At 46.0% G+C, this 25,448-nt stretch overlaps 1 pseudogene; it reads right to left on the bottom strand.

Moving 5' to 3' along the window:
* The window catches only part of LOC140596120 (large ribosomal subunit protein uL11 pseudogene), a 152,244-nt pseudogene extending 131,186 nt beyond the window's left edge, over nucleotides 1-21,058 (bottom strand).
* Between the last annotated feature and the right edge of the window lie 4,390 nt (nucleotides 21,059-25,448).

Consider the following 25,448-nt stretch of genomic DNA (forward strand, 5'->3'; position numbering starts at 1 on the left):
GCATCCAATTATTGAAGGAATAAGTCAAGGAAATACAAGGCACAGCATAGGGAATGTAGTCAATGCTATTGTAATAGCGATGTATCCGACAGATGGGAGCTACACTTGTGGTGAGCAGAGCATAATGTATGTACTTGTCAAATCACTATGTTGTACACCCAAAATTAACATAACATTGCATATCAACTATACTCCAATTAACCAAATCAAATTATAAAAATTTATAAATTATAAAAATTACAAATACTTTGTTTCTAGAGGCTGCTCTTTACCCCTTGCACTTGGACTTTCCCATTTATCCCCTCCATTGAAAAGCAGCAATCGTGCTTCAAAATATAAAAATTTTAGTGCCTCAGATGGAATGGTCATATACCAAGTGCTCCATAGACACATGGGACTAGGGGCTGCTGTATTGACCAGTGTAGCTATATAAAATTTTCCATCATCTCATAAAGTTTTATCAGACAGTATTTCTCTATAGCAAAACAGATTATTACTTCTCGCTCATGAAAAGCTATCCAAAGATTTCCCCTCAGTCATTTCTTAACCAGAATAGCCTTAGTCCCTTCAACTTTGAGGAATAGTTGTATTAGTTTTCTATTATTTCATAACAATTAGCACAATTGAGGTGGCTTAAAACAACATTCATTTATCTCATGATTCTGAAGGTCAGAAGTCAACAGGCTTACTACCTGGGTTCTGTGCTCTCATACTCACAAAGCCAAAACCAAATTGTCGACCAGACTCGCTCTTACCTGGAGGCTGTGGGGGAGAATCTGCTTTCAGGTTCATTCAGGTTGTTGGCAGGATCCAGTTCTGTGTGGCCTAGGAATGAGCTTCCTCTTTCCTTTCTGGTTGTCAGCCAGAGATACTTTCAGTTTCTAGAGGCTGCTCTTTATTCCTTGCACTTGGACTTCCCCGCTTATCCCCTCCACCACAAAGCCAGTAATGGTTCTTCAAGTCCCTCTGAACCTCCTATCATGATACTAGGCTGAGAAAACTTCTCTGTTTTTTTTTAAGGCATATCTATTTTGGTGGGGGCAGGAAGCAGAGAAGAGAGAGAATCCCAAGCAGACTCCCCACTGAGCATGGAGCCTGACTCGGCTCAATCCCACAACCCTGAGATCACCACCAGAGCCAAAACAAAGACTTGGAAGCTCAACTGACTGAGCCACCCAGGTGTCCCAAAAAACTCTCTTTTTAAAGGGCTTGTATAATTGGATTGGTCCCACCTGGATAATTTACCTACCATAAGGTCAATTTATAAGTAACCTACAAAATCCATTTGCAGAAATGTTGTCATACTCACTCCCTGAAGGTTAGGATGGGAAATCTTGGAAAGTCATCTTAGAATTCCACATACCACAAGTGATTTCCTATAACTCAAATTGTGTCTATAACACGTATATTTTCCCTTCTTTTTTTAAAAAAATGTATTTATTTATATGAGAGAGAGAGAGAGCATGATCAAGGGGAAGGTCAGAGAGAGAGGGAGAAGCAGACTCCCTGCTGAGCAGGGAGCCCAACGCAGGGCTCAATGTCATGACTCCAGGACCTGAGCTGAAGGCAGCTGCTTAACCTACTGAGCCCCCAAGCACCGCTATAATACCTATATTTTCTAAAAAGTTGTTGGCATAATGCTCATAGTCAAAAATACTGTATTATAAACTTCAAAGTTGCTGGAAGAGTGAATCTTAATTGTTTTCACCACACAAAAAAGATAATGACCCCATAGAGGTCTTAGCTAACACTGTAGTGGTATACATATTGCAACATATAAATGTATCAGATCAACATATTGTACACCTTAAACTTACACAATGTTATATGTCAATTCTATCTTAGTAAAATTTTTTAAAAATAAAGAGTGGTTGATCAGGTCATTTCTTCCTCACTTTCTACAAAAAAAGTGCTAGCTCAGCCGGAAACATTTCTAGAATTGAATTCCAACCAAAACTTTGTTAAGTCTCATATGTTCAGGTTGAAGTCTCCTAGCGATGAGCAATTAGCCACAGGAACACAATCAAAACCCAGAAGTAAAATTTTGTTCCACCAATTCAGTATTCAAAGGAACTAGTGGATCACAGTCATTCACTTAATGATGTACACATGTTCTGAACTAATCTTCAATTGGAAAACCTGAATTCAAGGAGAGTTTAATGGGATTAGCTCTGTGTGTCTAAACATAAAGCTTATTGAGAGGAAATATAGCAGATTTTAAGAATTAAAACTTAAACCCAAAATCACACAAAATTAGAGAAGTCAGTGGCCTTAGAAAAAGGTTAACAAAACATCACATCTAATACTAATATACAATGATGACTTTTCCATTATTCTCACCTGATTACCCTTGCTAACTCTTTCAAAATGCTAAATTTTGCAAAAATACTTCCCTCCATTATGGCTTCATGGGAAAGATGGTAATTAGTATTTGGGACACCTTACAAGGAGGAGAGTGATATTCTTTTTTTTTTTTTAAGATTTTATTTGAGAGAGAGAGAGTATATGCAAGTGGGGCAGGGGGCAGAGGGAGAAGGAGAAGCAGACTCTCCCTGAGCAGGGAGCCCGATGTGGGACTTGATCCTAAGACCCTGGGATCATGACCTGAGCCAAAAGCAAACATTTAACCGACTGAGCCAGCCAGCCCCCTCAAGAGTGACACTCTAAAAAGTTTGAATCCTGGAGTACCTGGCTGGCTCAGTCAGTAGAGCATGCAGCTCTTGATCAAGCCCCATCTGGCATAGAATTTACTTAAAAGTAAATTAAAATAGGAATGCCTGGGTGGCTTAATCAGTTAAGTGTCCAACTCTTGGTTTCAGTTCAGGTCATGATCTTGTGATTGTGGGATCGAACCCTGCATCGGGCTCTGTGATCAGTGGAGAGTCTTCTTCGGATTCTCTTTTCCTCTCCCTCTAATTCACTCTCTCTCTCAGTCTCAAATACATAAATAAAATATTTAAAAATTTAATAAAATAAATAAAAAGTTAGAATCCTACTAGGGGAAAAAATGTTCGAATAGTGAACCAATGACAACCTTCTCCCATCAGAAGTACCAGTTGGGGGAGATATTGAAAATGTACCTTACGGGATCCCTGGGTGGCGCAGCGGTTTGGCGCCTGCCTTTGGCCCAGGGCGCGATCCTGGAGACCCGGGATCGAATCCCACGTCGGGCTCTCGGTGCATGGAGCCTGCTTCTCCCTCTGACTGTGTCTCTGCCTCTCTGTCTCTCTCTGTGTGACTATCATAAATTTAAAAAAAAAAAAAAAAGAAAATGTACCTTACAACCACCGAGCATCCTCCCTTGTAGAATTCAGCACCTCCTGTGCTCAAAGGTCCATGTATGGTCTGTGGATCAGTGTTTTCAAGCATATTTCCCTCCTTTACAAAATGCAATGGTCATATCTACCTTATCCAGCTCAGGGGCATAGGGTGGATGGAAAAAAACAAAACAACAATGGCTTCAATGTACTTTTTCCAGCTTTACGGAGGTATAATTGAAAAATAAAAATCATATATATTTAAAGTGTGCAACTTGATGTCGTGATATAGGTACACATTGCAAAATAAAGACCACAATAAAGCTAATTTGCAAGTCCATCCCCTCACTTAGTTACCATTTTCTTTCTTTTTTGTGGTGAGAACCCAATATCTACTCTCTCAGCAAATTTCAACATTACAACACAGTACTGCTAACTGTAATCTCATTGCTGTACATTAGATCCATCTGACATAACTGAAACTTTGTACCCTTGATCAATGATTACTATTATTAGTGCATGGAATGGAGGAGGAACCTACTTCACTGAATTCTTGTGACTTCATGCAAGACCACACGAACCTATTGTTTTGCAATTTCCCCATCTTGAAAATGGACACAACTTACGGAGAAACAATTCTAGAATAAAACATGACTTATAGGGATCCCTGGGTGGCGCAGTGGTTTGGCGCCTGCCTTTGGCCCAGGGCGCGATCCTGGAGATCCGGGATCGAATCCCACGTCGGGCTCCCGGTGCATGGAGCCTGCTTCTCCCTCTGCCTGTGGCTCTGCCTCTCTCTCTCTCTTTCTCTCTCTCTCTCTCTCTCTCTCTCTGACTATCATAAATAAATAAAGAAAAAAAAATATTAAAAAAAAAGCTATATATAAAAAAAAAAAACATGACTTATAGAAAACACAGATTTCTTCTTCTTCCATGAACAACAGTGTTGCTTTTAGTTAAAAAGGTCCAGAAGTACACTGGGTGAATGACACCCAAAGGAGGGACCCATAGTCTGATCCCAGAATCCCTCATCCCCCACATCCAACAAGATGCCATGCCTGTTTACAGAGGCAATACTATAGCACTAGCTCTGGCTGTTTTTGCAAAGGGCTTTCACAAGGCAGCAGTATCTCCAGAATGTTTGCCAAGTCTCACTACCTCCAAAGAAGTTGCCCCTTCTTTACTATCCCTGTTTCAACTTTTCCTAACGTCTGTTTTCCTTAGAATCAATAGACTATTGTGTCAGAGGGATGCCATCAAACTTTAAAGCCTTAAAGAGTTCTTTAAAATGGTGTCTAATTTCACCTTTTTAAAATAGTGCTATACTCATCTGTCCAGGGTTATCCATCAGCCTGAACTGAGCTTCTAACCACCCAGGTGTGTAAAAGCCTACAATAGTCTGACTGATTCCTAAGGCCAAAGAAGAAACATGATCAGGCTAGTGTCCCATAACAAAAGATGGGTTTAGCTCCAGGATGGCCCATTTATCCATTTCATGTTGTCCACTCAGTGACTATATATTCCAGTTAATTTTTGAATTTTTTATTTTATTTATTTTTATTTTAAAGTATTTTTAAAGATTTTATTTGTTTATTCATGAGAGACATAGACAGAGGGAGAAGCAGGCACCCTGTGGGGAGCCTGATGTGGGACTCCATCCCAGAACCCTGGGATCACAACTTGAGCCAAAGGTAGATGTTCAGCCACTGAGCCCCCGAGGTACCCCAATTTTTTATTTTAAAATGATTCTAGACTTACAGAAAAGTTGCAGAAACAGTCCTGAGAGTTCACATATACCCTTTACTGGCAACATGCTAACAACTTGTGTGATCTTGGTTAAAATGATCAAAACCAGGAAATTAACTCATATAATGCTATTAACCAGACTACAGACCTCATCTGAATTTCATCAGGCTTCTACGCTGATGTGCCTTTTCTGTTCTAGTATCCAATCTTCCAATCTAGCTCTCGTATCATAATATTTGTTGTGTCTCTTTGCTCTCTTCCAGTCTGTGATAGTCCTTTAGTATTTTTTTAAAGATTTTATTTATTTACTCATGAGAGACACAGAGAGAGAGAGAGAGAGGCAGAGACACGGGCAGAGGGAGAAGCAGGCTCCATGCAGGGAGCCCGACGTGGGACTCGATCCCGGGTCTCCAGGATCATGCCCTGCACTGAAGGTGGCGCCAAACCGCTAAGCCATCTGGGCTGCCCAGTCCTTTAGTATTTGACTTTCATGATCTTGATACTTTTTTAAACTTATATATTTTTAATATTATTTATTTATTTGAGAGGGAGAGAGCAGAGCGAGCAAGAACACAAGTAGGGGGAGGGGGCAGAGGGAGAGGGAAAGGGAGAAGCAGGCTCCCTGAGTAGGGAGCCCGAAGTGGGGCTTGATCCCAGGACACTGATCATGACCCAAGCTGAAGGCAGATAGATGCCCAACTGACTGAGTCACCCAGGCACCCTTGATGCTTATTTTTTTAAAGATTTGATTTATTTATTTGAGAGAGAGAGCATAAGTGGGGGGAGGAGCAAAGGGAGAGGGAGAAGCAGAATCCCCCATAAGCAGGGAGGCCAACGTAGGACTCGATCCCAGGACCCTGGGATCATTACCCAAGCCAAAGCCAGACACACTTAAATGACTGAGGCTCCCAGGTGCCCCAATCTTGACACTTTTGATGAGTACTAGCCGATTATTTTATGGAATAGCTCCTAATTACTTCAGAACATTTTAGAGAATTAGAAATCTCATGGTTCAACAAAGTGGCACCTTCATTTTGCCCTTGGTCAGGCTTATATGTTTTACCATTCCCCTCCACTTAAGTAGTACCTGTTTGGTTTGGTTTCGCTTATTTATGACCATTCCCTAAATGATTGGAGTCAAATTTATCATCCCTCCTTTGTCAGAATTAGACTTACTCCTCTTCCAGCATCTCTGGAGAGTCAGCTTGTGACGCATTATGAGTAATGAGAGACACTGTTAGGACATATGATGTGAAACTGATTAATGTGTTAATCGCGAGTCCGTGTTGTTATCTGGCCTGAGTTAATTATGACAAAGTACTCCGGTGAAGCTGAACAACTGGACACAGTGGTATAGTCAAAAGCCATGAAAACATGATATGTTTGCTACATGAAAAGTTCTGGAAACATAAACCATCAAAGGGTCAAGCAATGTTGTTTCAAGCCAGTCATATCCCAAAGCAATAGAACCTTCAAGTTCAGCGGGATGTTGGGCATGACAGACATCAAAAAACACTCCAGATTCCATCTCATCCTTTGTTTGTAAACTTTTTAAAAAGGATTGTATTTATTTATCAGAGAATGAGAGAGAGAGAGTACAAGTGAGAGAGCACAAGTAGGCAGAGGCAGAGGGAGAAGCAGACTCCACACTGGGTAGGGAGCCCGATGTGGGGCTTGATCCCAGGACACCGGGTTCCTGACGCTCAACCGGCTGAGTCACCCAGGTGCCTCTCCACCCCATCCTTTGGTATATCATGTTCCCATCATAAAATACACTATGTATCACAAAATAGAAGGAGCATGCCTATGTAAGAGGCCTGTCTGGATAAATAATCTTGGGCAAATCCTGGGGCACCAGTCAGGAGGACATGTGACTCTTGGTCTCAAGGTTGGAGTTCAAGCCCCACACTGGGTGTGGAGATAATTCAAAAATAAGATCTTTGTTAGAAAATATTGGGCAAATCCCTTAATGTCTCTAAAATATTGGCAGTTAGGGTAGGGGAGGAAAGACAAAAGAAGATGAAGGAAAAGGCATTGGATACCACAAAGAGCTGCCATGGCACCAAAATAATACTCTTCTGATTAAAGCCCCCCTCCAACACAACCGCAAGAGTTGAAGATCTTGCTGACTACAAATTTTTGCTCCTGTCTTCAGGCTACTTGTCCTTCCTCCTCTGGGTCTCCAGCCCTTTGCTGATTTCTATGACAGCACAGTTTTTTTTTCAGGGGTGTCTTTCTCTTGACAGTGGAGGCCTCTTGGAAGCAATGGGCCAAGCTTCTGTTGGGACACGCAGTGATTAGTAATTGTTGGTCACGTGATCTAATGAATGATGAATCAATGAAAAACTGGATCTCATTTGACCCTTCCAATGACCCTGAAGCATAAGCAGGACAGGATTTCCATTTTAATGAAGAAGATGAGCTTAAAGGACCTGCCCCAGGTCTCAGAGCTTAGGTGATTTCTACAGTGCTAGGACCAGAGGAAATAAGAAAATGACCCGAATTAAATGCCCAGTTTCTCCCATACCATGTGCTAAGCCAAGAGCAGCACACTCAAATAAATGCCTTTACAGGTAATCAAGTTATTTTAATGTGTGCACAGAGGGTATAAGATAACACAAGCGGCAGGGACAGTGGCCCAGTGAAGGGCACGCATGGTTCAAGATGGCCAAATCATGTCTGCAAATCACGTCCACCCCAAGGGACCTGCAGCTCATGGCCTCGGTGGGTGCCTTCACACCCAGGATCTCATGGACCCTCATCACAGCCGATGAGGTCTGCATTTTCATTCCTCTTTTACAGCTGAGGTTGCTGGGGTTTAGAGATCTAAGTGCCCTGGGCCTCCAGCTGTTGTCTGTTGTGGTCAGGGGATCAAGCCCGGGCCAGTGTCTAGGGGATCTTGTCGCCTGGAGATGCAGAGTATCTGACTCTTGTTCCATGACTGCTGACAAGGGGAGGAAGGTCCAGGAGAGACTCACAAGACTGGGGCTGTGGATGAACGTTGGTGGGTTTTGCCTTTTTGCCCACTCAGCCCCTTTAATTTTCAGAACAGCAGAAAGATATCTGAAAGACGCTCCACTCCAGTGTTCTTCAAACTACCAGTCAGGTCTCCTTGCTGGGTCATAAAACCAGATTCTGGGGTCACAATGGGCAATCCAAATAATGACAGAAAATGATAGAAAGTATCAGAGTCCCGTGGTGCCTGAGTGGCAGTCAGTTAAGTGGCTGGCTCTTGATTTCGGCTCAAGTCATGATCTCAGAGTCATGGAATCGAGCCCCGTGTCAGGCTCAGTGCCCAGTATGGAGCCTGCTTGAGATGCTCTCTCTCGCCTTCTCCCTCTGCCCTTCCCTGCTGCTTGCACTCTTTCTCCTTAAAAAACCAAATAAATAAATCTTTTTTTAAATTTTTATTTATTTATGATAGTCACACGCAGAAAGAGAGAGAAAGAGAGAGGCAGAGACACAGGCAGAGGGAGAAGCAGGCTCCATGCACCGGGAGCCCGATGTGGGACTCAATCCCAGGTCTCCAGGATCGCGCCCTGGGCCAAAGGCAGGCGCCAAACCGCTGCGCCACCCAGGGATCCCTAAACAAAACTTTTAAAAAATATATCAGAGCTCCTCATCCGTAAGTAGTGGTAAGTATTATTTTGTGAAACTTGTAGACATTGTAAAAAAAGTAAATTAAATGTTTTTAAAACTCACTTTAGAAGTTAATACTTCTCCGGTCCAAACTCTTCAGTTCACAGATAAAGAGATAGTGGGAAAGTGACTTATCCAAGGTCATGCAGACAACTAATGGTAGGGTTGGTACCACAGCCCACAGGTCCCAGTGCCCAGTTCATAGCTTGGTTACCTCATCTCTGTGCCTGTGAAGGGCATCATTTGGAAATTCTGGCAATATGTACCAAGTGTCAGTCATTGGTGTATGAACAAACTGACATGAATAATCAATCTGAGCACGTTTACTTGGTGTTCACACTGTCCAGCCAGCAGAGTCTCTGCACATCCAGCTGTTGTTGCTCACATTGAAGGTGGAATTCTGTGCCCCTTATAACATTTTGGAGCTGAAATGATCTTAAGGAAAGGGATGATGGAAGGCCCGGTTTGATAGTGCACAGTGTGGTTGCATGCCCTAAGTGGGCTTCCTTCAGGCCCTTGTCTGGATTCAGGGATTTGAAGGAGTGACCAGACCATTTGATTTATGGAACAAAGAGAAATGAGTAGGAAAGGTGGTGTGGGCTGGTCTAAGGAAAATACAAGGGGCAGACCTAGAACATGACAGATTGAAGGAAAACTAAGTAAAACTCCCTTCTCTGGGAATTTCTATAGGAACATGAGGACAGAACATTCTGGAAGAAGCAAAATGGGGAAGAAGAAAGAAGACAGGAACAGAATGTGGTTGGTTGAAGAAGAATTCAACTAGGGATCCCTGGGTGGCGCAGCGGTTTGGTACCTGCCTTTGACCCAGGGCACGATCCTGGAGACCCGGGATCAAATCCCCCATAGGGCTCCCAGTGCATGGAGCCTGCTTCTCCCTCTGCCTGTGTCTCTGCCTCTCTCTCTCTGTGTGTGTGTGACTATCATAAATAAAAAAAAGAAGAATTCAACTAAGTCCCCTCCCCTAGGTCCTTCTCTGAGGGCAGAGGGATCAGGACAGAACTTTCTGGAAAAGAGCCATTTCACAGAAGCTGTTGTTGGATGGAGGGGGACTAATTATCACACATGATCATGGGCCTCAAGGTGCTAAATAGATAGTGGACCAACTGCTTTTATATGTGGATTTTCTTTGTCTCCTACATCAAAGAGGAGACTGTTTCAGCCCTTTCTAAGTTTTAAGACACATTATGGGATCAACTCCGTTATGCCATCTGCTCTCCTTCTCCATTCTCTCTCTTTATATTTTAAAATATGAATTCTGGGGGTGCCTGGATGGTTCAGTTAGTTAAAGCATCTGCCTTCAGCTCAGAGTGTGATCCCAGGGTCTTGGGATCGAGTCTCACATCAGGCTCCTCAGAGGAAGTCTGCTTCTCCTTCTGCCTATGTCTCTGTCTCTCTCTGTGTGTCATGAATAAATAAATAAAATATTTTTTTAAAAAGCATCTTCCTTCAGTTTGAGTTATGATTCCAGGGACGGAGTCCTGCTTTGGGCTCTATGCTCAGTGGGGAGCTTGCTTCTCCCTCTGTCCCTCCCCCCACTTAGGCACTCTGTCACGCTCTTTCTCTCAGATAGAATAAATAAAATATTTATAAATAGATGATAGATAGATAGATGATAGATAGATAGATAGATAGATAGATAGATAGATAGATAGATGAAGTTTGCTGGCCTTGTGAGAGCAGACCTTGGTCCCAGGCAGCCTGTCACCCGAGCACATTTCTTTTCCCTCCCATCTGGCATCGCCATGTCCCCCAGACCAATCACATGAGGTGTGATTATTCTGTCCCTTCTCGTGGCCCAGGTAATCTTCCCCTGAGGACCATCCTTCTCTACACCTGCTGGGGATTGATTCCCTTCTCATTCCCCCACTTGTCTCTGCTGGGTCCACAGGACAGGTGGGCCTCCTTAGTCAAAGAGGTGGGGCTCCCAGGTCCCTGGGGAACACATCTCAGCCACACTGCCTTTGGCTGCCTTTCCTGTGGGAACTGGTCCTCTTGACACATCTAGGTCTGTATCAGACCCTGCCACACTCCTGGGAACGTGTGTCCTAGTGATCAGAGGCCACCCACATTCTATGTTGCTCTCCAAATGAGATGAGGCTTCTTTAAGACAGATACACGAGTCCTGCTGCCTTCTGAAGGATACCTCCCTCCTGCGTAGGCTTTCATCTCAGATCTGGTCACAGGAGTGGTCTGATCTGCTCGTCCGCAGGGAGAAATTGCTGCACATTTGACAATGCAAACAAAAGCAGTCATGCGATGTTAAAGACTCAGAAAGACTCCAATTTCTGTCTCTGTTCACAGAGGCAGCTGAGGGCTTGGCCTTGACCACCAGCAAATGTGTGGCACCTGGAGACAGCCCTGGTGGTATAGATATTCTCAGTCTCCCTCACGCCCCTGGGATTTGGCTCCTCTAGCCTCACTCCAAACACCGAGGGGGCTGTCCAGAGGAGGGTCAGTGCGCTGAACCCAAGGGCTTCAGAGAGCTGGCATGAAAAGATTGTAGTGCAGGTTGACATTGGTTAGGGAGTCTCCACCCCGGGTGACCACACAATGTCAGGTGGTGCTGGGGAAAAGTCTACAACAAAAATAAATCCAGCAGATCAATTGGTAAATGCTTTGAGGCATACTACATGCAGTTCCCAGTCATTCGTAAAGGTGCTTGGCTTTGTTTCCTAGGGCTTCATGGCTGGCGTTAGGTTCTAAGGGCCACCACTAGGAAGGAAAAGCAGATTAACAGGAGGAGATCAAAACAGGTCTGGGGGATCCACAGGGAAGAAAACTTAGACACACATTTATAACCAGAAGGACGAGTGGACAGAGTTTGAGGAACGAGTCAGCCAAGACCCTGGCTTGTAGTAAAGGACAGGCTGACAGCAGAAGGCCTCCCAGGAAGGCATCTCCCCGTGTAGAGGGCCCACGGGCTGGACCCAAGGTCAGGAGAGCCATGGGCCCTTACTAAATGAACTGTGTGATGCCTGCCAGGTGCTAGCCAAAGGATTACTCACCCTCATAAGATACAAATTCCTTGGGCTCACCAAAACAGGAAGTGAGGGGAAAGGGGTGCAGGACATGGGCAGGGAGGCAACCATGGCAAGCCTTTACACCACCACATGAAGACATTTTTATTGACTTTGCGGAAGACTCATTTCTATATTAGCTTATGGTAGGTCTTCACAAGTAGGTAGCCCACTAGTACGAAGGCTGCGCAGAGGGAGATCAGTTGGCCTGGCCCAGGGGCTAGTTGTGGACAGTCACTTAAACATTACCAAACTACTAGACATGATTGAGGGAATCTCTCCATTTGAGGGGCCCACAGGAGCATCACCTTAACTACTGTGGAAATGGAACACATAGGGGTGCCTGGCTGGCTCAGTCGGGGGAGTGTGCGACTCTTGATCTCATGGTTGTAAGTTCAAATCTCACATTGGGTGTAGAGATTACTTAAAGATAAAATCTTTTAAAAAAAAGAAAAGAAATGGAAGATGTAAACCAAAAATACCTCTAAAACCTGAATACCAAAAGGAGAGATTTTTTTAAAAAATATTTATTTATTTACTTTAGAGAGACAGAGAGCACAAGGAGTGGGGAGACAGAGGGAGAAGGAGAGAGAATCTCAACCAGACTCCCCACTGAGCAGGGAGCCTGATGTGGAGCCTGATCCCACAACTCCCAGTTTATGACCTGAGCTGAAATCAAGAGTCAGACGCCTAACCGACTGAACCACCCAGGAGATTATTTTAAAAATCCCTTTGAAAGATGATAACACAGGAAAGCCTATTCCCTAAGGGTGGATCCAGAACACGTAACAGAAGACCTCACGTGTTAAAGGGTTTGGGGAAGTCTCTGCCATCTTCCTCCTTAAACACCTCAAGAATGCAAACACTACTCAGGAGGGTCTACTGACTGACCTGACTCAGAAGGTGACAGAACCAAGAGACATGGAAGAGGGTGCATGTGATCTCTTAGGACTCACGAGGCATGACCCTGACTGATGACCAAGGAGATGATCCCATGACCAGTGCTATTGTCAAAACCGAAGAAACAAACAAAATCACAGTAATAACACTAAAAATGATAACAAATAAGGAGGGTGGGAGGAAAATTTTAGAGGTGAGAGATATGTTGTAATGGTATAGATTATGGTGGTGGTTTTGTGACAGTAAACTCATCTCCTTTCATCCAGTCGAATACATGAAATATGTCCACACCCTTTTGTAAGTCCATCATACCTCAAAAAGTAGACTGTAAAAATTACTCTGAAACTAGGGAACAACAGAAGATAATGCTTAAAACTGGGCTTTCCAACACAGCAGTTGCTAGGGACAGTGGCTCTTGAACACCTAAAATGTGCCCTTTCTGAATTGAGCCTTGTCACAAGTACAGAATATATATGGTATCTCAAATACTGTGAAACTCTCTTATTAGCAATTTTATTTTCTTTTATTTAAAGACTTTATTTTTGGAGTGCCTGGGTGGCTCAGTAGGTTAAGCATCTGCCTTTGGCTCAGATCATGATCCCAGGGTTCTGGGATTGAGCCCTGCGTCAGGCTCTCTGCTCGGCCAGGAGTCTGCTTCTTCCCCTCCCTCTGCCTGCTGCTCTGCCTGCTTGTGCGCTCTCTCTCTCATTCTCTGTCAAATAAATAAATAATAAAATCTTTACAGATTTTATTTTTAAGTAATTTTAAGTAATCTCTACACCCAATATGAGGCTCGAACACACAACCTCAAGATCAAGAGCCATGTGTTCCACCAACTGAGCCAGCCAGGTGCTCCTTATTAGCAATTTCAAATACTGATCATGTGTAGAAATGTTGACTGAAAGTATGTTATTAAAAATAATCATACCTTTTTAAATGTGATTGCTAGAAACTTAAAAATTACACATATGGCTTGCCTTTACAGCTCACATTATATTTCTCATGGGCAGAGCTGCATCCAAGGGACCACAGATGGAACTCGTCACTTCTATTATCTTCTTGGGGCAGCCACACCCCAGGCACACCTCTTTCCAGCTGCTCCCCCCGGGAGCTGTGGCCCTGGCTACTTGGGCTCATCCCACCACTCACTAGGACTTGCAGGGATATTGACTGGAGTGGTTTTGAATTTGCAATTCAATTTGGAGAAAATAGCTATGTTAACAATTTTGAGTCTCCCAGTCTCTGAACATGGCATATCTTTCCGATGATTTTGGTCTCATGACTTAATTTCTCTCAGCAATGCCTCTTGTTTTGCATCAGAGTGGTCTTGATCGTCTTTTGTTAAATGTTTTACTAGTTATTTTATGTTTATTAGCACTGATATAAATGTGATTTTTAAAAATTTTGCTTTCCAATTGTTTTCTGCGAGTATATAAGAATGCATTAGGGTCGCCTGGGTGGCTCAGTCGGACAAGTGTCCAACTCTTGATTTCAGCTCAGGTCATGATCTCAAGGTCTTGAGATCGAGCCCCAAGTCGAGCTCTGTGGTGGGCATGGAGCCTGCTTAAGATTTGCTCTCTCTCTCTTTGCCTCTCTCTCCCAGTCCCCACCAGAAAAAGAATACATTAGATTTCTCTCGATTAACCTTACATCCTAACATCCTATGACACTGCTAAATTCATTTATTAGTTCTAGGGGCTGTATCGTAGACTCCCTGAAATTTTATACATGAACAATCAGATTATCTGCAAGACAGTTTTACTTGTAAAGGAAAACCCAAACAGCAAAAGCATTTGGAAAAATAAAAGAAAAGCCATCAAACAAGACATCAGAAAATATACTTCTCAAAGTTTTATAAAAGCACTGGAAAACAAGGGGTATCTCTTACATTCTCATTACATTATTTGAAATCACATGGCTCAAAGGACAAGCTAACTCTTTGCAGTCTCTTTTATAAAGGCACCAATCCCAGTTATGAGGGTTCAGCCCTCGTGCCCTCACCACCTCTCAAAGGCCCAGCCTCCAAATACCATTACCTTGGAGATGGGGATTTCAGCATAAGAATTTCGGGGGGACACAAACATTCAGACCTAGTTGTTGGCTTTCAGGGAATCCAAGAGTCAACATTGTCTCTAGAGCCCCCTGGCTCAGAAGGAAAGTTTTGGGGTATACCTTCTACATATTTAATGAAGTGGAAAATCCAGAAGAATCCCAAAGGGCCACATCAGACTTGACATCTCCTCCTTCTTGGGCACAGGCGTGTGCATCCCAGGCCCCGGCCTGCCTTGGTATGTTCCTCAGGCCAAGGAGGCAGGAGGCCCGGCGGCGGCTCAGGGAGTACTGGACACAAATTCCTCCTGATTGGTAGACACTTTCTGCCTTCCCAAACTACAAGGCCAAGATCCCCTCTCCAGCTTCGGCAGTCCCCACTCAGTTTTGCCAAGAATTATTAGCCTCCAGCACACAAGACGGTCCAGGGCCAGGCCACTTGGCTCCCTCCTAACCCATCTTTTCCTTCATTCCTGCCATGGCCTAAACCCGCTGCATCCTTAACCTCTTAAACACTGAGGGTCAAAGGTGTTGACAGAGCCCCTTGTTCTGTGTGGCTGCCTCGGCAGGCTTCAGGCAACTCACTCGCCAACTTATGTCTTTGATCAGAGACCACACACCTTCTCCCTTGGCCTCACGGAGGGCCACACAGCAGACACAGATGGGATTTCACGGTTTTATTGCCTCTATGCGGACTCCTGGGACATCCTATATTTTACCTCAGACAGTAGTAAGCACAGCCAGTATTTTACTGTCTCTTTGCAGCCCCTTGAGGAGTGGAGGGGACCCCACTTTTCATTTAGTCACCATGCCCACCTGAGCCTCTGTCCCTTGTGCGATGCAAGCGGGTGAGAGACCTTCCAGCCACGACACTATCAGGGCCACAGCTGCTCTTCTATTCCCTCCAGTGGCCAGCCTCTCATTAGGTCCTTGTTACCGTGCTGGGTCCCTTGAAGGCAGGGCCACTTTCACAGAGGCCTCCCTAGCTCTGATGATGGTCACTGTCACCCAGAGGGCAGATGTTCAATGCAAATATTGTCAAGAGATGGTGTTGTACCTCGTGTTGCCAGCCTGGGGCTGACCTGCCTTTCCCCTTCCATGCTCAAGAGCCCACAATAGGCCTGGGTCCACTCTCCCACATGTAACAGAGTTGGTGGTGGTGGTTGTTATTGATTTTAAAGATTTATTTATTTATTTGAGGACTGGAGGGGCACTAGTAGAGAGTCTCAAGTGGACTCTGTGCTGAGCGTGGAGCCTAACACGGGGCTCAATCTCAGCACCCTGAGATCAGGACCTGAGCAGAAACTGAGAGTCGGATGCTTAACCGACTGAGCCACCCAGGCCCCCTATAACACTGTCATTTTCCGGGGACATCCAGGTGGTGGAACGGCCTCATTGTTCTATCACCTGCTGTGCTCTTACATCTGATTCTTAGCCCACCCCCACCCTCCAGGACCCCAGGCCACACAACCATCAGTTTCCCATGTATATTTATTGTCTGAGCAAATTACACGTGTGGCCTACTGGGCTCTTGGGTGTTTGGAAGCCTATCTGCTTGCTATAGAGAGGAAATAAGAGCTCAAAGGCTCCCTGCAGAATGAGAGAAATGCTTTGTGGGTAACTTCACTATAAGCCACACTCTTTGATAATCCATTGGGATGTTTTAATTATCTCTGGTGCTTTCCTGGACTGTCACCTACTGTAAGACAGCCCCCAGAGGTCTACGTGGCAGCACGAGTGGTGTGCCTAGGATACCTCACATGCATGGAGGCCCTGATAAGATCACAAATATTCAAGAACACGAGTAGTTTGCTCAAGGCTCGGCCTGTGTCCTTGAGTGTGCTGTCTGGATGGCTCCGTGAAGAGGAAGGTGGCAGATGTGGGGGCGCCCTGCCCAGTGTGTTTATGAGGTACTTCTCCCTGCTGCCTTGGCACCGTCGGGCTCCCACGGGAGAGTTGGCTCCTCCTAGCCACCCCCTCTACAAAGGGATCCGTTCCCCTGTCCATTTATGTGCTCTGCCAGCTCAGTTGAAAACTCGGTCTTCTTGACCTGTGACCACACACAATTCTTTCCCTTGGAAGAAAAATTGGCAGTGCCTCCCTGATGGATGAATGTAAACTCTCTCACCTTCCAGAGACTTCCACCTTTTCCATGCATCTCTGCTTGGATCTTTGTGTCAGATGGAAAAGAACCAGATCTGCTCGGTCACATGAAGAGGTAAGTGACTGATAGGGGGTTAAAATGGGAAATCTATCAAAGGGAAGAGAACAAAAAGAGCAGCCACCAGATGTGACAAATGTGCACAGCCATGTATTCCAGCCGTGTCCCGTGTGCCCGTGACACAATACTCCTTCCCTTCCCTCTCCAGATGGAGCTGCATTCAGGAAGATTTCCTTTTGGATGATAGTCATGGGCCTTCTTTGAAGCACTGGCCTTGCTGGCCCCAGAGTCTCCTCCAGGGTCCAGGCACCTCACTCGAACTGTCCAGGGCAGAGGCCAAGTCCTCTGAAGGTTCTTGACATGGCCAGACCAGGCCACAGTGGCCGTGTCCTCCTCTTGACTTCCGCCCACTGAAGGGCAGTTTAAATAGTTCTCTAGGTTTTCTGGGGGCTGGGGGGGGCTGGCCAGTGCACTGTGAATTGACAAGGTGTGGCCTCCCTTAGCATGGGAGGCTTGCCTTCTCAGTACCCACAGAAACATCAGTCCTGTCAGCCAGGTTCTCCCCACACTCTTTTCCTGACTGATGGCTCTAGAAGATTGTCCCAGCTTCTTAAAATAGCCAGGCTTCTTATTTCAAAGAGGTGGAGCTCCTTGGGACACCCGTGTGGTTCAATTATGTGAGCATCTGACTTGGGCTTAGGTCATGGTCCCGGGGTCCTGGGATCAAGCCCCACGTCAGGCTCCCTTCTGAGCGGGGAGCCTGCTTCTCCTCCCTCTGCCCTTCCCCCTCACTCATGCTGTCTCTCTCTCTCTAAGTAAATAAATTCAAAAAAATAAAAATAAAAAGTGGTGGAGCTCCTTGATCAATGCTTACAAATTCTCCAATTTCCAATGACATCCATCCCTTCTACACATCCATCTCAGGTGAGTTTCAAGCTTCCACAAAGCAAGGCCCTGATCTGTTCACTCGGTGAACATGACAGCTGTGAGCTGGAGCTGGCTTATGCTGGCTCGTGCGAAATTATTGTGTGCAGCTTTCTCCAACTCCACTTTTAGAGATGTCACATGCTACCTTCAAATTAGCCATGGTGGGATTCTTAGCAGCTTCAAAATTAGCACATGTTATGAACTGGGGCACGCCCTTTCCTCTCTCCAGCTTGTTAAAATATTTACCTGTACACCACTGAGTATAAATGAATGATTGAGTTTAAATGTGGGAACGTTATAAAAGGCACAGGATAGAAAATGCAGCCAATGGTATTATAAGAACATTGTATGGTGACAGATGGGAGCTGCGCTTGTGAGCAGGGCATAACGGGTAGACTTGTCAAATCACTATGTTGTATGCCTGAAACTAATGTAACATTGTCTGTCACCGATACTTCAATTAAAGAAAATACTATAAATAAAAGAAATATGAGGAACCTCAGAAAGTGGGGCGGGGGACACAAAGCAATCAGGAAATATGATTATGTCCCAGAACCCCAAGAGTCTCACAGAAGTGGTTCAACCTGGCCCAGCTCTTGAACAATTTCCTGTGTTCCCTGGGCCAATTTTGGGTCCTGAGGGTTGCCTCTGCAGTAGTGATCAAAAGCCTCCTGTCCCACGGGCGCCTGGGTGACTCAGTCGGTTGGGCATCCAACTCCTGATCTCAGCTCAAGAAAGTTGTGAGTTCAAGCCTCGCATTGGGCACCACAGAGCCTACTTAAGAAAACTAAATAAATAAATAAATAAATAAATAAATAAATAAATAAACAAAATTAAAAATAAATCTAAAAAAAACCCCTCCTGTTTGAAGCCCCGGTCCACTGGGTCTAGGCCCTGTTTAAATGACCAGTAACAAATTCCCCTCCAGCAATCCTGGGGCATAGCTATGAGTTGGGAGTTTATTCTCTTACCAAAAAAAAAAAAAAAAAAAAAAAGAAGAAGAAGAAGCAAACCTTGCCTCAGAGGCCATGACTCAGTTTCGCCCCGCATTTTACTCTAGATTCTCCACTTGACCAACAAAGTTCACGATTCAGGCTGTATGGGCAGAGCCGACAGGTCCCTGACATTCTGGCACCGGTCTTCGGGAAGTCACCCATGATTGCGTAGGAGTACAATTCATGAGATTTTTCACGCACCTGCTACCCTGATCTCGGGGCCTGAAGCCGTAGCAGGTGGGGCCCCCTCACTGCTACCGGCCTCGGATTCTAGTCCTATCTCCTCTCCGACTTCAAGGTCTCACGCCCCCCAGACCTTTATGATTGACAGACCCTAGGAGACACTCTGCCCACGCCTCGGAAACAGGTCGGCTCTTAAATCAAAGAGGGGGGACTCGTTCACTGTTGCCGAATCTGCTGGCGCTTCGCTCTCATTGTTCCTTTTTCCAAGTCCCACCTTTGAGGCTATCTCTGAGCCTCCCCAGAAGTCGGCCGCAGACCCTCCCGCACCCTCCCACTTGCTCCCCGGTTAGCTCGCTGTTCGGAAGGCCCCTAGCGGCCCCGCAAGGAGGGGGAGACCTGCCCTCCCGCAGAACCGCGGGTTCGACTGCTGGGGAGCTGGGAAGTAAGGCTCCTTCTGTTCGAGCCCTTGCCGTAATATTAAGAACTATTTTTAGGAGCTCACTTTTGTTCCATTTCGTGCCTGACCATAAATGCGTCAGGTATGCTTCTCAGGCCTCCGGCCCTGCTCTTGAGAGCATTGAAAGAAATGTCACCCTCCTGGATCCCTAGGTGAGAAGTTCTGTTGTTGGAAAGATGTTCACTGCCCAGGATCATTAGCCCTTTCCCGCGAGGGCAACCCCTCCTTTTGCCATAGGCCGGCTGGCTGAGGAACTGGGCTGGAACTTCATACAGAGGCAGCTCCTGCGTTTCTTATTGTCTTAGTGGCAGATGTTCTGAAGTTCTGATCCTTTTTTAAAGGTTTCATTCATTTGTTTGAGAGAGAGAGAGAGAGCGTGCACAAGCAGGGGAAGAGGCAAAGGGAGAAGCAGGCTCCCCGCTGAGCAGGAGTCTAAGGTGGGCCTCGATCCCAGGACCCCAGGATCATGACCTGAGCCAAAGGCAGATGCTTAATTGACTGAGCCACCCAGGTGCTCTTGAAGTTGTGATCTTTGGCCACAAAGCCCTCTTCAGTCCTGACGTCATCAAAGGAGTGATAGTTGAGGAACAACTGGGCACATTTAAATATCTAGTGGACATTTAAATGGATGTTGACTTAGGCACTATAAATTTTGTCAGGCAGGATAATGGTATTCATATAAAGAAGAGACATTTCCTTAGCTTTAAATATATGTTCTGAAGCACTTAGGGGAGAAACATCAAAATGTCCATATTTACTTTAAAATATTTTGCCTTTTGAAAAATTAGATGAAGCAAATATGACAAAATATTTATGATTGTTACACATAAGTAATGGGTACGCAGGTGCTCGTTATACTATTTTCTCTACATGCCAGTCTGTTTGATGATTTTCCTATTAATAATGAAATGTAGGAGTGCCTGGCTGGCTCAGTTGGTGGAGCACATGGCTCTTGATCTCAGGGTGGTGGGTTTGAGCCCCACATTGGGTGTTGCTTATTTTGAAAAAATGAACTCTGGAGCACCTGGGTGGCTCAATGGGTTAAGCATCTGCCTTTGGCTCAGGTCATGATTCTGGGGTCCTGGGATTCAGCCCCGCATTGGGCTCCCCGCTCAGTGGGGAGTCTGCTTCTCTCTCTGCCCCTCCTCTCCACCTGTGTTTTCTCTCTCTCTCTCTCAAATAAGTAAATAATGTGTTCTAAAAAAGGAAAATGAAAAAAATAAAATATTAAAAAAAGTGAAATGTAAGATGAAAAGTCTTCATTTCCTGTAAACAGCTCTCAAGTTGAAGATTTCCTTATACAACTGGGTTTGAAAAAACAGTAAAAGGCCTAGCTTCTGTCTCTGGTCATCTTGGTTTTGTGCCTCATCTTAGTGTACAAGGTATAGCAGTTTGTCGAAATGGGGGGGGTAGTCCCACCATCTCAAGTTTCCCTTTCCTGCCTCCCTCTGGTGACTCTGACGACCTTCCCAAAGTCATTCAGGCCCACCTGGAATGGATGAGGGCTCATGTGGTCCCGAACATGTAGCATGAGAAAGAAGGCAGCTTATGGGCGTGTCCCTTGGTGGTGTGTGTGCATGCTGCTGGGTTGTTTTTTTTTTTTTTTTTTTTTTTCCACCTCATTTACTTCAGATACCTGCAAAGCCAATCCCTGGCTGTGACTCCCCCTGCCCTCTGGACAGGGTCAGTTTTACCTGATTGCCCATCACCGTACTACCAGCATGGCCATGGCCTCGGGAACCTGTCTGTCCTCAATCACTTGTCCCAAACATTTCATTCTGGATCCCAAACCAGTGGAAGCCTCTCTGTGCCCGCATCTGGCAGCCTTCCAAAGGCACCCACGTGTCCCTTGCAATGCTCTCGATTCCTCTAGCAGGGTAGTATCTGATGATCTCATTTACATGAAGGTGTCAGAGATCAAAGGGGAACGTAGGGAAGGTCGTCTAGCTTGAGGACAGGAGAGAGGCACCAAGTATGATAAGGTCGCAGATGTGCCACCATTTATTAGCACTCGCAGCCAATAGGGCACCTGCTCTTGCCCCTGGGAGCTGCTCCAGTCGTGCTAATTTGCCCCATAGACTCAGCGTCGGGACCAGGGATTATGTCCCCAGTGGTGGCCTTGGTCACACTATACCCCTGCTGCTTCTTTCCTGCCTCGGAGCAGGAAGTGTCCGAGGGGGGGACAGTCCGAAAGGGCCGGATGCCCTGCTGCCACGTGTGCTGCACGGAGCCTCGCTCCCAAGACTTGCTCCGGCAACTCCGTTATACATTTCCTGGGTTTAATAAAGGGCTTGGGGCCTCCCTTGTTTTAAAAAAGGGGGGGGGTCCAGAACAAACACTCGGCAATGCCAGCCAGGAGTCGGGGGTCGTCGCTTCGCCTTTGCGTCGCTGCCGGGCTCGGGTGCTGACAGTCAAGGCGATGTGTGCAGCTGCGCGGCCCAGGCCACGGCCTCCCGAGCTCGGGGCGGGGGTGGGGGGGGGACCAGGCACAGGAACTAGCGCAGGGGCTGGCGCGGGGAGGTGGCCGCCGGGAGGGCCGCTCGGTTCCGAGCGGGGATCGGCTCTTCTAACGAACTCGGGGAGCTCTTTAGAAACCCTTGACCCACCCCCCCCGACCTCAAATACACGCGTTGTTTTTCGCACCTCTGCCAGGTCGCGGTGTGTATTGCTTGGCCCTGCTGTCTGTGCCCATGGGGATTTGGGGGCCGGCTTGGCTCACAGTAGTTTCCACGTCCCTTCGTAGGGACCGAGTTCTGACCTGCGTCTCAGCTCCGAGGCCCTTGCATATTAATGCCCAGGGAAGCGTGGGATCTAAACCTGGCCTGTTACTGCGCCTCCCGAGGCCTTTGACACTGACCATGGGGGGGGGGGGGGGGGGAGGGAGGTATTTCTCGCCACCCCCCCCCCCCCCCCCGTGGGAGCTGCCGTGTCAAGGAAGCCGTCTGCAGAAGGAGGTGGCGAAGCCGGTCCTGGGGCGGCAGGCAGGGGGGACGTGGAATCACAGGCGGGGAGCAGCCCAGCCGGAGGGCTTCCCCTTGCTCTCCTCGTCTGGTGGCAGCCCTGCCCTGGCTCTGCTTCTGCGATGCGCCCCACTATGGGTCTAGGACTTTGTCCCTTCTAAGCCAAGCGGATCAGAGTTCGGTTCCTTTGGCTTGCATTCAGGCCCCTGTTCCATTCCTGATTTATGAACGGCTACCACGACTACTGTTCTGTTGGGAGTTCTTTAGTCCTCCGCGATGGTGCTAGGAGGGCCTTACCCGTGGAGTGCAGGCGGGCCAGTGAGCAGCCCTTGCAACCCCTTCTGATCGGGTCCCACATTGCTACGTTGCATTTATGTCGTGACCACATGCACACACACATACATGCATGAGCATTGTTTTGCGATTTTTTCTTTTGATTACCATGTGTGCGCACACAGTAGTCAAATACGGATATGCATATCAGTCAAAAGAAATAGCCACAAAACCCTTGCAATTATGACATACGGTACACTCCATTTTTTATTGCATTTCTGTGACAACTGTTGCTAAAATTGATTTTAGAACTGAGATGGCAGTTCTCAAACGTTTCTGTCTCAGGACTCCTCCTGTACACTGTTAAGATTTTTTGAGGACGCCAAAGAGGCTTTGTTTCTGTGCGTTCTATCTATTGATACTTACTGTATTAGAAATGAAGAATGAGGGTTTTTTTTTAACACTAGAACACACAAACTCATTCCCATCCCCTGTGGCCAAGCAATGGCATCATCGTGTGTCCTTGACCCTCTGGAAACTCAGTGTCCACTCTGGAGGGAACAAGAGTGGAATGGGGAAATGATGTCTTGGGATTCTGCTGACCACAGTTTTGACCTTGTGAGCTCTCTGAGAGGGTCTCAGGGACACCAGAGGCCTAGACCACACCTTGAGAACTTCTGCACTAATAGGGTGTGACCCGGACTTTGAAAAATCCATGTCTAGAAAAAGCTCATTATGGACAAAGTGAACCAAGTAAATCCAATTAGCTACATTTCACTCTCCGTGTTCCCCTCTTGTTCTTCCGGAGTGAGGAGGGTATTATGGTTAATTCCCCAACAACAATTTCACATCAGATCATTAATCTAAGCCAATCCATGCACGGCATACCAACTGGTCCAGGGGCAGTCATATGTCTCAAGCTGGCTCCCTCCGACTCAAGGATTTAAATTCCACAGTCGAGGGATATTTCCTCTCGCCCTGGATGTGAACAGAAACACTACAGGCAAAACGGAGTGTTGGCAATGCTACCGCAAACAGAGCGGGAGATGAAAATAAAAATCAACCCAAACCCCCCCCCCCCGGGTATTTGAGGGCAGCGCTGATTCTAGCACAGCGGGGGCGCCTCTCCCTCTAGTGGGCTTGGCAGCTCTGGGAGTGCCTTAGAGGACGAGCTGAGCTGCGCGTGACCCCACCCGGCACAGCATGAGCAAGCTGGTGGTTGGGGCGATCAGTGAGAGCTCTGCAGGATCAAGCGGAGTCTCAAGGGACAGGAGCTAGGATTGCGAGGTTTGGCTGCTCCTTCCCCGTGGGTACGCTTTTATTTACAGCTCTGTGGCAAGAAAAGTTCTATTTGATGAACACAGGCACTCTTTTTCACAGCCTCCCACTTTATAAACATCTCTGCGTGTGCTCAGATGTTGCTTCTCTACACAAACCCCTCATGGCCACTAGCGCGCTACAGCTGCTCAACTGCACTAAGCACCTTGAGGGCAGGGATTAATTTGTATTCATCTCTGTGGCCCTAGGACTGTTCATTGGCATTAATATGAAATAGGTTCACAATAAATGTTTACTGAAAGAATAAATGAATGATAATGGAACGTGCTCTTGTGATGGCAGGAGTCAGCAAACTATAGCCCATGGACTAAATCTGGTCTGTGGCCTGTTTTTCTTTCCTTTTTTTAAGTTTATTTTTTTGTAACCTCTGCACCCAGCATGGGGCCTGAACTTACAACCCTGAGATTGGAAGCCACATGTTCTTCTGACTGGGCCAGCCAGGTGCACCCGTGGCCTTGAGCTAAGAACAGTCCTCACATTTTTATTTCTAAAGTTTTTATTTTTAAGTAATCGCTACACCCAATGTAGGGCTTGAACTCACAACCTCGAGATCAAGAGTCATGTGCTCTACTGACTGAGCCAGCCAGAGGCCCCCAGTCTTCAACTTTTTAAATGGCTGAAAAGAAGTCAAAAGAAGAGTGATATATTGTAATCCATGAAAATTACATGAACTTCAAATTTGATCATCCATAATGTTTTATTGGAACACATTCATTTGTGTACTGTCTATACTTTCGCACTACCATCAGCAGAGTCAAGTAGTTGCCACAAGACCATGTGGCCTACAAAGATTAAACAATTTGGTGATTGTTTACAGAAAAAGTTTGCCAACCTTGTTACGTTTCCTGGGGTTTTTTGGTGGGGAAGGGAGGGGGGTTAATTGAGATATGGCCTCTATACTCATTTTTAAAGCTGAAATCTCCATTTATCTTAGTCATATTGTCAAATAAGACGTGCATGGAGAAGAAGCGTTAGACAATTATATGGCAATACACGATTTGTGTATACAATAAGGAACACTAGATGTATTTATTTTTTTAAAATATTTTATTTATTCATGAGAGACAGAGAGAAAGAGAGAGAGGCAGAGACACAGGCAGAGGGAGAAGCAGGCCCCATGCAGGGAGCCCGATGTGGGACTCGATCCTGGGACTCCAGGATCACGCCCTGGGCCAAAGGTGGCACTAAACCGCTGAGCCACTGGGCTATCCAGAACACTAGATTTAAATAGAGAATGAAATAGTCACTTTGAGTTCTGAATCATACAAATTACTTAGACTCACTGATTAAGTACTTTCAATGTCTAGATCACTATTAATTATGCAAACACCTGATTTGACATTGATGTTTCAGTATTTTTAAACTTTCAAAAGCCCAAAACATTGCCTAGTAGTTATACCTCACTTAACAGAGGGGTTTAGTGAAGCACCTGGGTGGCTCAGTTGGTTAAGGGTCTGCCTTCGGCTCAGGTCATGATCCGGGTCCTGGGATCCATGGAGCCCAGCATCAGGCTCCCTGAGCAGTA

The sequence above is a fragment of the Vulpes vulpes genome, chromosome X (assembly GCF_048418805.1).
Source record: "Vulpes vulpes isolate BD-2025 chromosome X, VulVul3, whole genome shotgun sequence".
Lineage (NCBI taxonomy): Eukaryota > Metazoa > Chordata > Mammalia > Carnivora > Canidae > Vulpes > Vulpes vulpes.